Source organism: Ursus arctos, unplaced genomic scaffold (assembly GCF_023065955.2).
Source record: "Ursus arctos isolate Adak ecotype North America unplaced genomic scaffold, UrsArc2.0 scaffold_8, whole genome shotgun sequence".
NCBI classification, from domain to species: Eukaryota; Metazoa; Chordata; class Mammalia; order Carnivora; family Ursidae; genus Ursus; species Ursus arctos.
Window position 1 is genome coordinate 2,124,983 of NW_026623100.1, and position 12,400 is coordinate 2,137,382.

Consider the following 12,400-nt stretch of genomic DNA (forward strand, 5'->3'; position numbering starts at 1 on the left):
AAGAAGCAGGCTCCCAGCAGGGCAGGGAGCCCGATGCCGGGCTCGATCCCAGCACCCCGGGATCACGCCCTGAGCCGAAAGCAGACACTTAACGACTGAGCCACCCAGGCGCCCCAAGGAATTTAGTATCTTTAATAGCAAATTTTATGAGAGGTCAACGTCTATCTCTTTTCTGAATATTTAGGTTAGAGAGAAATAAACCTAAAATTTATATCACAGTGAATCTTAACTAGATAGAAACATGTCCTTGTGTAAAAAATAATTGTATACAAGCACTACTTATATGGTAAAGGTATTAGACAACTGGCATGCTTCATTATGTTCTATTTATCACCGGTGGGGTAGTGGGGAAACTGAATATTGTATAGCAGTGACCACTTTATCTTGATCAAAGGCATCCCTATAACCTGGCTGCCAAGCTAAAATCTCAAAGTCTTCCTCAGTATCTTCTTTCTCACCAACCCAGTCACTAAAACCAGTTGATTTAATGTATGAAATGTCATCTCCATTCCTCTCTTCATTGACATGTACATGCCTAACACCCTCCCCATAACGTACTGCATACCCAGCTGATGTCCCCCATCCTCACTCTTCCTTCCATAAAATGCTGGATTCAGAATCAACCAGCCTTGAACTCAGATCCTAGCTTTGGTTCTTACTAGCTATTTTTATTTCTAAAAAGGGGATGGTTATAACCATACCCCATACAGCTCCTATGAAAATCAAATGGGTTAATGAAAGTCAAGTGTAGGAGAAGGAGTAAGGGAAACCTCACTGAAAATAGAGTTGGGAAGCCCAGAAGGGGGAGCTCTCAGCAACACACCACTCGCCATGGCCTGCATAACCTGCAGCAAGAAGGAAAGTAATTCTTATCTAGACAAAGAAAGGGCACTTTTCCCACAGGAATTTTATCTCTGGCTTTTAAGAAAAAGAGGGACAATATCTCCCCCACTTCAAAAACTCTTCTTTTCTAGTGAACTTTTGTTCACAATAATCTTCCCCAATTTTCTCCTAACACCTAATAAAAGCAACCTTCCCTTTGTCCCTTTGGACTTACCTGTGGTTTGCCATAGTTTGCTTGTCCTAAATTGCAATTCCTCTGCTATTCCTGAATAAACTCATTTTGCTAGGAAAATAACTGCCTATTTTATTTTTAAGGTTGACAAGTGCCACATAATTAATGTTAAATACAAAAAACATATCACCATTATCATCAATATTTCTCCTTTCCCTCACTGCAAATATTTTTTAATGCAATTCTGATCATACTATGAGCAGAAATATTAAATTAAAATATTTCTATGGATGTCTATTTTATACGGGATACAGTTCAAAGACCTTGGTATAACATAAGAGACATATGTAGGAGTGCTGACAATACTGGCCCTGTCTTTGGCCCTCTATCATGTTCGTTTTCAATCGATGACCTCTTTGGGGGCTGTTTGTTCCAGCTCCCTTGGAGATTAACATACATACCTTAGAAATGCCTGCCAAGGCTGAGATAGGGGGAGGCTTGTTTTGGCCTGTGTTAGAGATAACATAGTCTCCCCCCCTTCCTAACGCACAGGTGGTGCCTCAAGATCTAATTGAAGGTTAGCTGTTGATTGGGTGTATGCAAGCCCTCTGAGGTATGTGCAAACCTTTGATGTCACTACAGTGCCCTTCTGCATGTCCCACTGCTCTATAAAATACGTGGACTAAGGTCTGGACTTTACAGAAAATAACTATGCAGCTGCCGTGGATCACCTTCTCATCTTCTTCGAGATTCCCCTTACCACCACTGCCCCTATCACCGCCCCCACCCCCAACCACTGTCAGTAGATTACCCTGGAAACTGTATGGAGTCACCTGCTTCCTCTTCATTTCTCAAATTGCCTTCTCAGTTTGGAGGACACTTTACTGTCCCTCCCGCACCTTCTAACAACATAGCCCTTTACAATGCACTTACTTACCTGTCTGGCCTCATTTCTAGCCATTTTCCCTAACTGTGAATCCCTTTCCCGCCATAAATCTTCCCAACCACTGTTCCCCCAACTCAGCACACTCCTTTGTGTGCCCATAAGGACAGGTAGGGGAGAGTCAAAGGAGCCAGCAGGTTACACTAGATGGCTCCCATAAAGCCTCCACCACTACAAGGAGAGATCACAGCCCCACCCTGCGACTATGGTGCCCAACTGTGCCGCAGAAAGAAGGCTGCACCAGGCTCCTGAGGCCTCCCTCTGGCTTTGCCATCATTCTAGCTATTACATGGCCACCCAAAAGTTTTCTGCAAAGCATTTACTTTCCTTGCTTATGAATCAAAGACAGCATATGCTTGTTTACCTCACAATCTCGTTGTAAGAATCAAATAGAGTATTAATTAGAAACAAACTGGGAAAGATAATAAAGTACTATAGTCATGTTGGTCACTGAATGACATGACCTCAATATACTACTACTGGGTCACAGGGAAGTCAAGAGAGTATTAGCTGTTCTGTGTCTGCAGCAGAGAGTGAAGATCCCCTACACAATTCCTTAAACATGTTTTAAGGCACTATAGCAAATACATGCCAGGAAATCATTCCTTGTTCCTAATCTTTGCTCCAGCATGTGCCTCCTACCATCCATAGATGCCTACGGCTAACCCCAAGCCTCTAGGCCTTATCTGGCATTTCTATAGGTAGAAACTGCTGCCTTAAATTAAATCACTGGGCAAAAATATCACCCTTGCTTTACAGAATTCAAAAATGAGGCTTTAATCCTTATCAAAATCTCAATAATGTTTTTTGCAGAAATAGAAAAATCCATCCTAAAATTCATATGAAATTCTGAGACCCCAAAAAGCCAAATCAATCTCGAAAGAAACAAAGTTGGAGGTCTCACATTTCCTGATTTCAAAACTTACTACAAAGTTCCAGTATCAAAACAGTGTGGTACTGACATAAAGACAGACACACAGACCAAAGGAACAGAACTGAGAGCCTAGAAATAAACCCTCACAAATACAGTTAAATATTTTAGACAAGGGTGTCAAGACCATTCAAATGGGAAAAGGAGTCTTTTCAACAAACAGGAAAATTAAATTTTTTATTTTATTTTTTAAAAGCTTTTATTCATTCATTCATTCATTCGAGAGAGAGAGAGAGAGAGAGAGAGTGCGTGCGCACACAGTTGGGAGAGGGAGAGGGAAAGATTCTCAAGCAAGGCTCAATCTCAGGCCCTGAGATCATGACATAACAAGAGTTGGATCCTCAACAGACTGAGCCACCCAGGAAGCCCAAAATGGGAAATATATCCACATACAAAAGAATGGAGTTGAATTCTTATCTCACACTATATACAGAAATTAATTCCAAATGGATCAAATAAAACTCCCAGAAGAAAACATACGGGAAAAGCTTCATGACATTGAATTTGGCAATGATTTCTTGGATAGGACACCAAAGGAAGAGGCAACAAAAGTAAAAATAGAGAACTGGGACTACATCAACATTAAAAATTTCTGTGCATCAAAGGACATAATCAAAAGAGTTAAAAAAACAACTCATGGAATGGTAGAAAATATTTGCAAATTATATATTTGATAAGGAGTTAATATCCAGAATCTACAAAGATCTCATATAATCCAACCACAACAAAAAACCAACCAGATTGAAAAAAAATGGGCAAAAGACTTGAACAGACTTTTCTCCAAAGAAGGAACAGAAATGGCCAATAAGTACATGAAAAGATGTTCAATATCATTAGTCATTAGAGAAATGCAAATCAAAATCAAAATCAGACAAGTTAGGATGGCTACTATTTAAAAAAAAGGGGGGGGGAATAACAGATGTTGGAGATGTGGAGAAACTGGAACCCTTCTGCACTGTTGGTGGGAATATAAAATGGTGCAGTATGGAAAACAGTATGACCATGCTCAAAAAATAAAAAATAGAGTTACCATCTGACCCAGCAATTCGACTTCTGGGTATATCTAAAATAATTCAAAACAGGGACTCCAAGAAATATCTGTACACCCATGTTCACGGCAGCATTGTTCACGACAGCCAAAAGGTAGAAGCAACACAAATGTCCGTTGACAAATGAATAAACAAAATGTGATAAATGTGATATATACATACAATGGATTTTTTTTTTTAAGATTTTATTTATTTATTTGACAGAGAGAGAGAGACAGCCAGCTAGAGGGAACACAGTTAGGGGGAGTGGGAGAGGAAGAAGCAGGCTCCCAGCAGAGGAGCCTGACGTGGGGCTCGATCCCAGGACTCTGGGATCACACCCTGAGCCGAAGGCAGACGCTTAATGACTGAGCCACCCAGGTGCCCCCACACAATGGAATATTATTCAGCCTTAAAAAGGAAGGCAATTCTGAGACCTACAACACAAATGAGCCTTAAGGACATTACACTGAGTGAAATAAGCCAGTCACAAAAAGGCAAATACTATATGATTAAACTTCATATGAGGTATCTGAAATCGCCAAATCCATAGGGACAGAGAGTAACATGGTGGGTGCCTGGGGCTGGGGGTGGAGGGGAATGTGAAGGTAAGAATTTCAGTTTTACATGATGAAAAGAGTTCTGGAGATGGTAGCACAACAATATTAATGTAAAAATGAGGCTCCAAGCTCCAAAGTGAGGGGCCTGAATGATTGTGAAGAATTCTAATTCATCCTTTTCATTTTTTGGGTGTAGGAACGGAATTAAAGTCCCACAGGTAAGAGACCAGAGAACAGGATCCTAGTTCACAGCTTACTACCAAAACAAAATGAAACAAAAAGAAAAAAGTACAATGAGAAAAGACTGAAAGATAGAAGTGACAGAAGTTAAGTGGGACAAAGACAACAAAGTAGGCGGCACAATCACAGGAAGAGGATGAAGGGGAAATTCCAAGAACAGTTTAAAATAATTCCTGTTTTGCTGCAATAGAAGTCTGCAACTATCATTTATCTTGCTCTGGGTAGAGCTGAAGTCTGTGGAAATTCCCATATAAGGTAGTTTGTTCACGGTTATTTCCTCAAGCAGATATTATAGCTCCCATCTGAAAAAGGCATCAGGCGTTTGGAAGAACTGATTCTTTTGTCAACACCATGCATATATACATTAAAAGCTGTGGTTCCATTCTTAATGGTTAGTAGATTTGCCAAGACATGTCATTCCCCTGACTAAATATGGTTCAGCATCTAGCACCTAATGCCCCAGTTTTCCTGTGGTCGTTACTGGTGGTGGTGATAAAGACTGGTATGACTTGACCGCTCTCCATAAATGGCCCTTCGGTCAGTAATATGCCTTACACGATACAGTAATGACTTTCTTTCTTTCTTTCTTTTTTAAGATTTTATTTTTATGTAATCTCTATACCCATTGTGGAGCCTGAACTTTTACAACCCGGAGATCAAGAGTCACATGCTCCACCGACTGAGACAGCCAGGTGCCCCACCTCTTTACTTTCTTAATTTTATTTTATTTTTTATTTTTTAATTTTTTAAAAAGATTTTATTTATTTATTTGACAGAGAGAGAGAGAGACAGACAGACAAGCAGGGGGAGTGACAGAGGGAGAGGGAGAAGCAGAATCCCCACTGAGCAGGGAGCCCGTTGCGGGGATCGATCCCAGGACCCTGAGATCATGACCTGAGCCAAAGGCAGACGCTTAACCGACTGACCACCCAGGCACCCCACTCACTTTCTTAATTTTAATTTAATTTTTTATTTAAGCATAGTTGACAAACAGTGTTTACATTAGTTTCAGGTGTACAACACAGTGACCTGACAACTCTGAACGTTATGCTCTATGTTTTACTTGCTTTTAAAGAGCAGTCCTCCCTTTCATGTATTGTACTTTTCTTCTATAGTTTTCCATCTTAAGAGAAGCTGCTCTCTCGCTCCATCTTATGTCTTCCCAATGACTTCAAGGCAGAGCCTCTACCCTAGATTTTTTAGGATGAGTCTCAATACCTTTCTCGGACCTATGCTAATTTGGTAGCCACTACCCACATGCAGCAACTTGAAATGTGGCTAACCCAAGTCAAGATGTGCTGTAAGGGTAAAATGGACTTGGGATTTCAAAGATGTAGCTCACCAAAATGTAAAATATCTCAATAGTTTCAATATGTTACACGATATGTATATAGCTTGGGCATTACAACAGCTTGGCCTATGGAGTTAAATAAAATATATTATGAAAATTAATTTTTCACCTGGGTACCTGGGTGGCTGTCAATTAAGCATCTTCCTTTGGCTGGGATCAAGCCCCAAGTCAGGCTCCCTGCTCAGCGGGGAGTCTGCTTCTCCCTCTCCCTCCTGCCCCCCACCCCACTCGTGCACACACACTCTCTCAAATAAATAAGATCTTTTAAAAAATTAATTTCACCTGTTTCTTTTTGTACATGGCTTCCAGAAAAATTTAAACTATATATGTGATATGGCTCACGTTATGTGTTTATTGGATACACCAATCTAGATAATACAATAAGCCTTGTTACAGGATAAAGAAATGTAGCCCAGAAAACAAGGGGGAGTGGCAGCCTGGACTCTATCTCTTATTAGCCAGGGCAAATTTCCTCACCTGCAGGATAGATTCTTCATCTATAAATGTGGGCATAATAAAACCCCTTCACTGGCTCAAAGACTAACAAACAGAAGGAAAGCATTTAGTATTTAACAGCACAAAGTGCATTCTCAGTAAATGTTACTTCCCTTTCTTTGAACGTTTAGAAACCCCGTGAACATGTTGAGTCACTGATGTAGTCATCTGGTGGTTAGTCATGGAAAGTCTGGATCACAATTCCCTTTTTTCCTTCCTTTCCACTCCAATTACTTCCATAGAATCACCCTTACCAGGCAGGGCTGTGGGGTGCTTTCTAGGCAAAATCTATCCCCTTCCCCACAGCTGCATTATTTATTCCCATCATCCGTTTACCTACCATATTCTTCCCTTCACCTCTCTACTGGTCCATGTGTTAATAAGTCATTAAAATTAAGGTCAAAATTCTCATTGCGGCTCACTTTCTCCTTAGGACCATTATCAATAGTTCACTGCTACTGACTAAATTTGAATGCAGCTTTGTTCTAATTTTTGCTACTTCATGTGTGTACACTCCATTCTCCTAAGATGCATGGATACATCCTTTATTTCCCATTAGTGTCTCATCAGATACACAATGAATGAAGACCTTTATAATGGTCTCAGATATAAGTAAAATCAAACTGAATACTGACTTTCAATTACTGACCAGGCCAATCAGGATTACAGGGAATGAAAAGCAGTTTCTTTGACTAAAAAAATCACATCTGATTTGGCAGTCTGGGGTTTATTTCTGGCTGATTCGTCTGTGAAAAAAATTCTTTTATGAATTCCTCCAAACTGCTGCTAACAATGTGCTGAGCTGGCAACCCTGAAAACGATTCTTCTCTGGGATGATGTTATTTTCTTATTTTCTACCCAACTTTTCCCAAATTCTTGCCATTATTTATTATAAATGCCAATCCTTCTGAAAGTCTGGCTTAAAGAAGTTCATTACACATCAATGTGATCTAGCCTCTTGATCTCATTCCATCCCCTAGGACACCTTCCACAAGGAGGACAACAACTCCAGGTGCGAGTGAGGCTGGGAGATGGAAAAGAAGGACCAGCTCCTGACAGATTTCCTCCCTTTAGAAAAGATGGGGGATGGTGACAGAATCAGACGGGGAGAGGGAAAGAATTGGTGAGGGGAAGAAAACGTAAGAGAAGGGGAGAGATTTAAGAAAGAAAAGAACAAAAGAGAGAAGAAAAATCTCTTCAATGGTAGTCAGGCAATGGGAGAGTTTGAAGAGGATCACATTTATTTAGAATGGGAAAAAAATCATGAAGATCATCAAATACTCAACAGAACTTGGTTTCTCTCAACCTTGAGCTCTAGTAGTTCTGGATCTTAAAGGATACCTGTATGAATGATGTAGAGTAAAATAAAAAACAAAGAGGGGAAAGAGTTTGGTGGTCCCTCAAAAAGTTAAACATAGAATTACCATATGGTTCAGTAATTCCAATTCTGGGCATCTACCCCAGAGAACTGAAAACTGGGATTCAAACATATACTTGTACTCTTGTGTTCACAACAGCATTATTCATAATAGCTGAAAGGTGGGAACAACCCAAGTGTCCTTCCACAGATGAACTGATAAACAAAATGTGGCATATCCATAGAATGCAATAATATTAATTCATAAAAAGGAAAGAAATTCTGACACGTGCTACAATACGGATGAACCTCAAAAACATTATACTATGTGAAAGAAGCCAGACAGGGAGGTCTTATGTTATATAAGTCCACTTATATAAATATACAGGAGGCAAATTCATAAAGACAGAAAGTGTTTAAAAGTTATCATGGCCTAGGAGGAAAGACTGGGGAGTTAATGCTTAATGGGATATATATCTGTTTGGGATGATGAAAAGTTTTTAAAACAGTGGTGATAGTTGTACAACATCATGAATGTAATTAATGCCACTGATTTTTCACTTAAAAATGGTTAAATTGGCACATTCTATGGTATATGTATTTTACCACAATAAAAAAAGAAGAGAGGGGGCGCCTGGGTGGTGCAGTTGTTAAGCGTCTGCCTTTGGCTCGGGGCGTGATCCCAGGGTTCTGGGATCGAGCCCCGCATCAGGCTCCTCTGCTGGGAGCCTGCCTCTTCCTCTCCCACTCCCCCTGCTTGTGTTCCCTCTCTCGCTGGCTGCCTCTCTCTCTGTCAAATAAATAAAATCTTAAAAAAAAAAAAAAAAAAAAAAAAACAAGAGAGGAGGGAACATTTCTTGACCACCTAAATCCCACCAAATATCAAGCTAGGATCCTTGTACATGTCAGTTAATCATTACTACCTACAGATTAGGAATTATTGCCATTTACAGATGAAGAATCTTGTGACTCAGATATTTTATAATTTATTAAGAACCATACAAGTGGGGGTGCCTGGATGTCTCAATTGGTTAAGTGTCTGCCTTTGGCTCGGGTCATGATCCTGGGGTCCTGGGACTGAGCCCCACATCGGGCTCCCTGCTTTGCAGGGTACCTACTTCTCCTTCTCCCTCTGCTTGCTGCTCCCCCTGCTTGTGCCTTCTCTGTCAAATAAATGAATAAAATCTTAAAAAAAAAAAAAACCATATAAGTGGCAGAGGGAAGATTTGAACCCACATCTGGTAGCTCTAAAATCCATAGTCTTTCAACTATACCAAAGTGTTTGAAGGATAAACAGACTCAGTGAATAAATACATGAACGAGAAAGGTAGCTTCTCCTTACAGGTCTGAAACTGTCAAATTAGTGACAAGAAAGACCATGAATGGCGGAACACAAAGAACTGCGTGTCCAAATAGTTGCTCAGGCTGCAAACTTCCTTTTGCATAGTTTTTAAGCTCCATAAATATATTGCTAAGAGAATATCTGCCTCTTCTCTCCCCCAACCCAGAATATTTGGTAAAATTCATTTTTCAATTTTTCCATGTTCTATATATCCTATCCCAAACTCTCATCTGGGGTGGGAGAGTACCCCTCCTCACCCCCAACAATACCACCATATACCTGTAGCAATGTTTGATGTATAAAATACTTTCCTATACATCACCTCATTTAATTCAATTATCCACTCTGTAGGACATCATCTCCATTCTGTAGACTGGCAAACTATGCCCCCAAAGTGATGCACTCACTTGGAGCTAAAATCTGACCTAGTATAGACACTGGGTAGAGGCAGTTATAGAGGCACTGTTCCTATATGCATCTTTCTTCTGAGAATGAATGGGCCAATCAATGTATTGATAAGAACTTTCAGGCAAGATGTAATTCAAAATCACAGTAAGGTCTCTGCATTTTAAAAAAAATGTACACACACACACACACACACACACACACACACACACATAAATGACTAAAGACACTTTCTGAAGTTCCCGTAATAGCTTCATTTTTTTCTCTGGGAACTCCTGGAGCTGCTGAAATGAAGAAACAGTCCATGAGACTTAATACTCCTTGTTACCCATGGTAAGGCCCTGGTTCAAGTATCCATGACGCCACTTCGTTGAGACCTCTACTGCAAGATGTTCACACATCTGCTCCCAACAACTGGAACTATTTCTCAGTCATCTTTGCATCCCCAGAACTGAACACAGTGCTTATCATGGAGCAAATGAGTCCAATGTCGATAGTGTGAAGGAATCGTTGACACAACCTTTTATATGGTGTTACTATCTCCACTCTCTGATTCTCCAAGTCCATCCTCCACACTGCAATGTTACCATATACTTTCCCTGCAAAATCACCCCAAAACTTTATATTGCATTCAAGAGCAGTACTCCATGTGAACTCCCTATCACTCTTATCCCACAAACACATCTTACATCCTAGCACATTAGATGACTTTGAATATCTTGAATTCATTCCAAACTTATTTACTGAGCACTTAGAGCTCTAGGCACTAGGGATACATGAGGGAATACGAAAGACAAAGACCCTGCTTCATGGATCTTATAATCTAGTGGAAAAGGGCAGGAAAGACATGGTATCTGAAAGAAAGAGGAATCAAGAGAAGGGCACACATCAAGTATGCCCTTGCAAACCAGAATAAGGACTCCAGGTTCCATTCTAGGTGAGGTGGAAAGGCAATGGAAAGTTCTGAACAGAGAAGTAAACTGACCTGCAAACCTTTGCTCAAGATGTCACCAACTCTGGCTAGAAAAGACCCTTTCCCATCATTTTTTAAATGCTGAAATTTACTCATTCTTCAAAGCCCAATTTAATAATCAACTAAATGGTGCTGTCCCTGCGATCACTTCTCCTTTTGGTTATCCCCCAAAACTTGACAGTACTCATGGAGGTCTGATTATGCTTATTTGTATGCAATTTTTTTTTACACCACTGTGTATATGTTTACCCAAAGTACCTTACTCATTTTTTAATTCTATATGCCATGCATAGTGCCTTGTTGTTGCAAACTAAAGTACGTGCCCTTTCTATTAATTTGCAAGACCAAAGCAAAGTGATCATCCTTTTAACTTTTTCTTTCTTGTCCTTGAAAAAAATAATTGTTTTCCTAATGCTATAACTACTCCATATTTTATGACAATGTGTTTATATATAAAAACATATATCTACGAATACATTAACCTATATAAAATAAGAAAGACCCTAATACATCACCCCATTCTATATCACAGCTATGTTCCTCTCAAGATTACAATGCTCCTGGAGATTGACTGAGAAATAAATGTTTTCATAAAACCTTTAAATCTCTAAGGTAGTTCACTGTGTAAGGCAGATCATGTGTAAAGCACAAGATCCTTTTGGGGTGAATAATCACCTCTCAATAAATGTTTTACAAATATAGATTTGGTGCATTAAGGTTGCTTTAAAAATGGCCTGCTAGTTTTTATACAGACTTACACAGGTTAATGGATAAGTAACTCAAATAGTTATAGTTGCTTTTTCCACACCATGGCAAGACACATATTCACTAACCATAATGTTAAACAGTATATGATTGTTTATTTTAAGACCCTACACAGAATTTGGGTTAAATATATTTAATGTAACAAAATGACAAGAAGCATTACTATAAAAATACTCCGTGTTTCTGCAGGACCATAAACTTTATGGCACTAAACACTATCAACGTGGTTAATGTTTTCTATAAGGTTATAGCCTCCCTTCTTTACCCTCTTTGAAACCAATAAAACATAAAGTTGCTTTTACATATACTCAGTAATTAAATATGCACCCCCAGGAAGTAAGAACCACAACCATTACACTTTGTAGCAGTGAAAAGAAAAATTTAATTAGTATGGCCAAAAGCTACTACAACTTACCCAAGACTGTTCCTGTTACTGGATATACAAGTTTAGACGAATACCTTTTCGATGAATGTCTTCTCTCAAACTTCCACTCCTCTGTCTTAATAACTTTGTACACACAGCCCCACTTCTGCAAAACCAAGTCGATATTCCAAGCACTTTACCTGATGTGCCTCCAGAGTTCCTTTCTCTCACCTCAAGAAAAAAGCATCTCCTTTCTGGTACTTCTGCTCTTGTTTTCACTCATTTATCAGGGCCTAGGCAACCAGTTCCAGATCAGTGAATTATCTTTAAAAGCTCCTGTTTCCTACACTGTATAGTACTTCCTCATCTTAACTTTGTGTCTGTTGCCTTGAGCTATATTTAAGCCAATGAAACCAAGCTGAGGGCTTTTTTTTCCCCTGCATTCAGTCAAATCATGTGACATGGCGTGTTACACGATAACCCCAAAGTTCTGAAGCAATAAGGCAACACCCCTAAATGTCATAACTCATATCCTGTTGAGTTGTTTTATGTACCTTACTAAGAAATTCATCCATAAACTTACTGAAAGCACTTGTAACATGCAGAAAATACTTAGAAAAAAACCAATAAT

The 12,400-nt window shown here is 39.5% G+C and overlaps 1 protein-coding gene across 4 annotated transcripts in view; it reads right to left on the reverse strand.

The window, feature by feature from the left end:
- The window catches only part of LIMS1 (LIM zinc finger domain containing 1), a 146,925-nt gene that overhangs the window by 74,269 nt on the left and 60,256 nt on the right, over positions 1-12,400 (reverse strand). Inside the window, exon 1 of one of the 4 annotated variants that reach the window (XM_057309410.1) lies at positions 11,970-11,993. The exons of 2 other annotated variants lie outside the window; for them this stretch is intronic. The gene's annotated coding sequence lies outside the window, so the exon portion shown is untranslated. Of the gene's footprint in view, positions 1-11,820; positions 11,944-11,969; positions 11,994-12,400 lie in introns of those variants that run through there. One more of the 4 variants, XM_044379106.3, reaches the window with a different exon arrangement.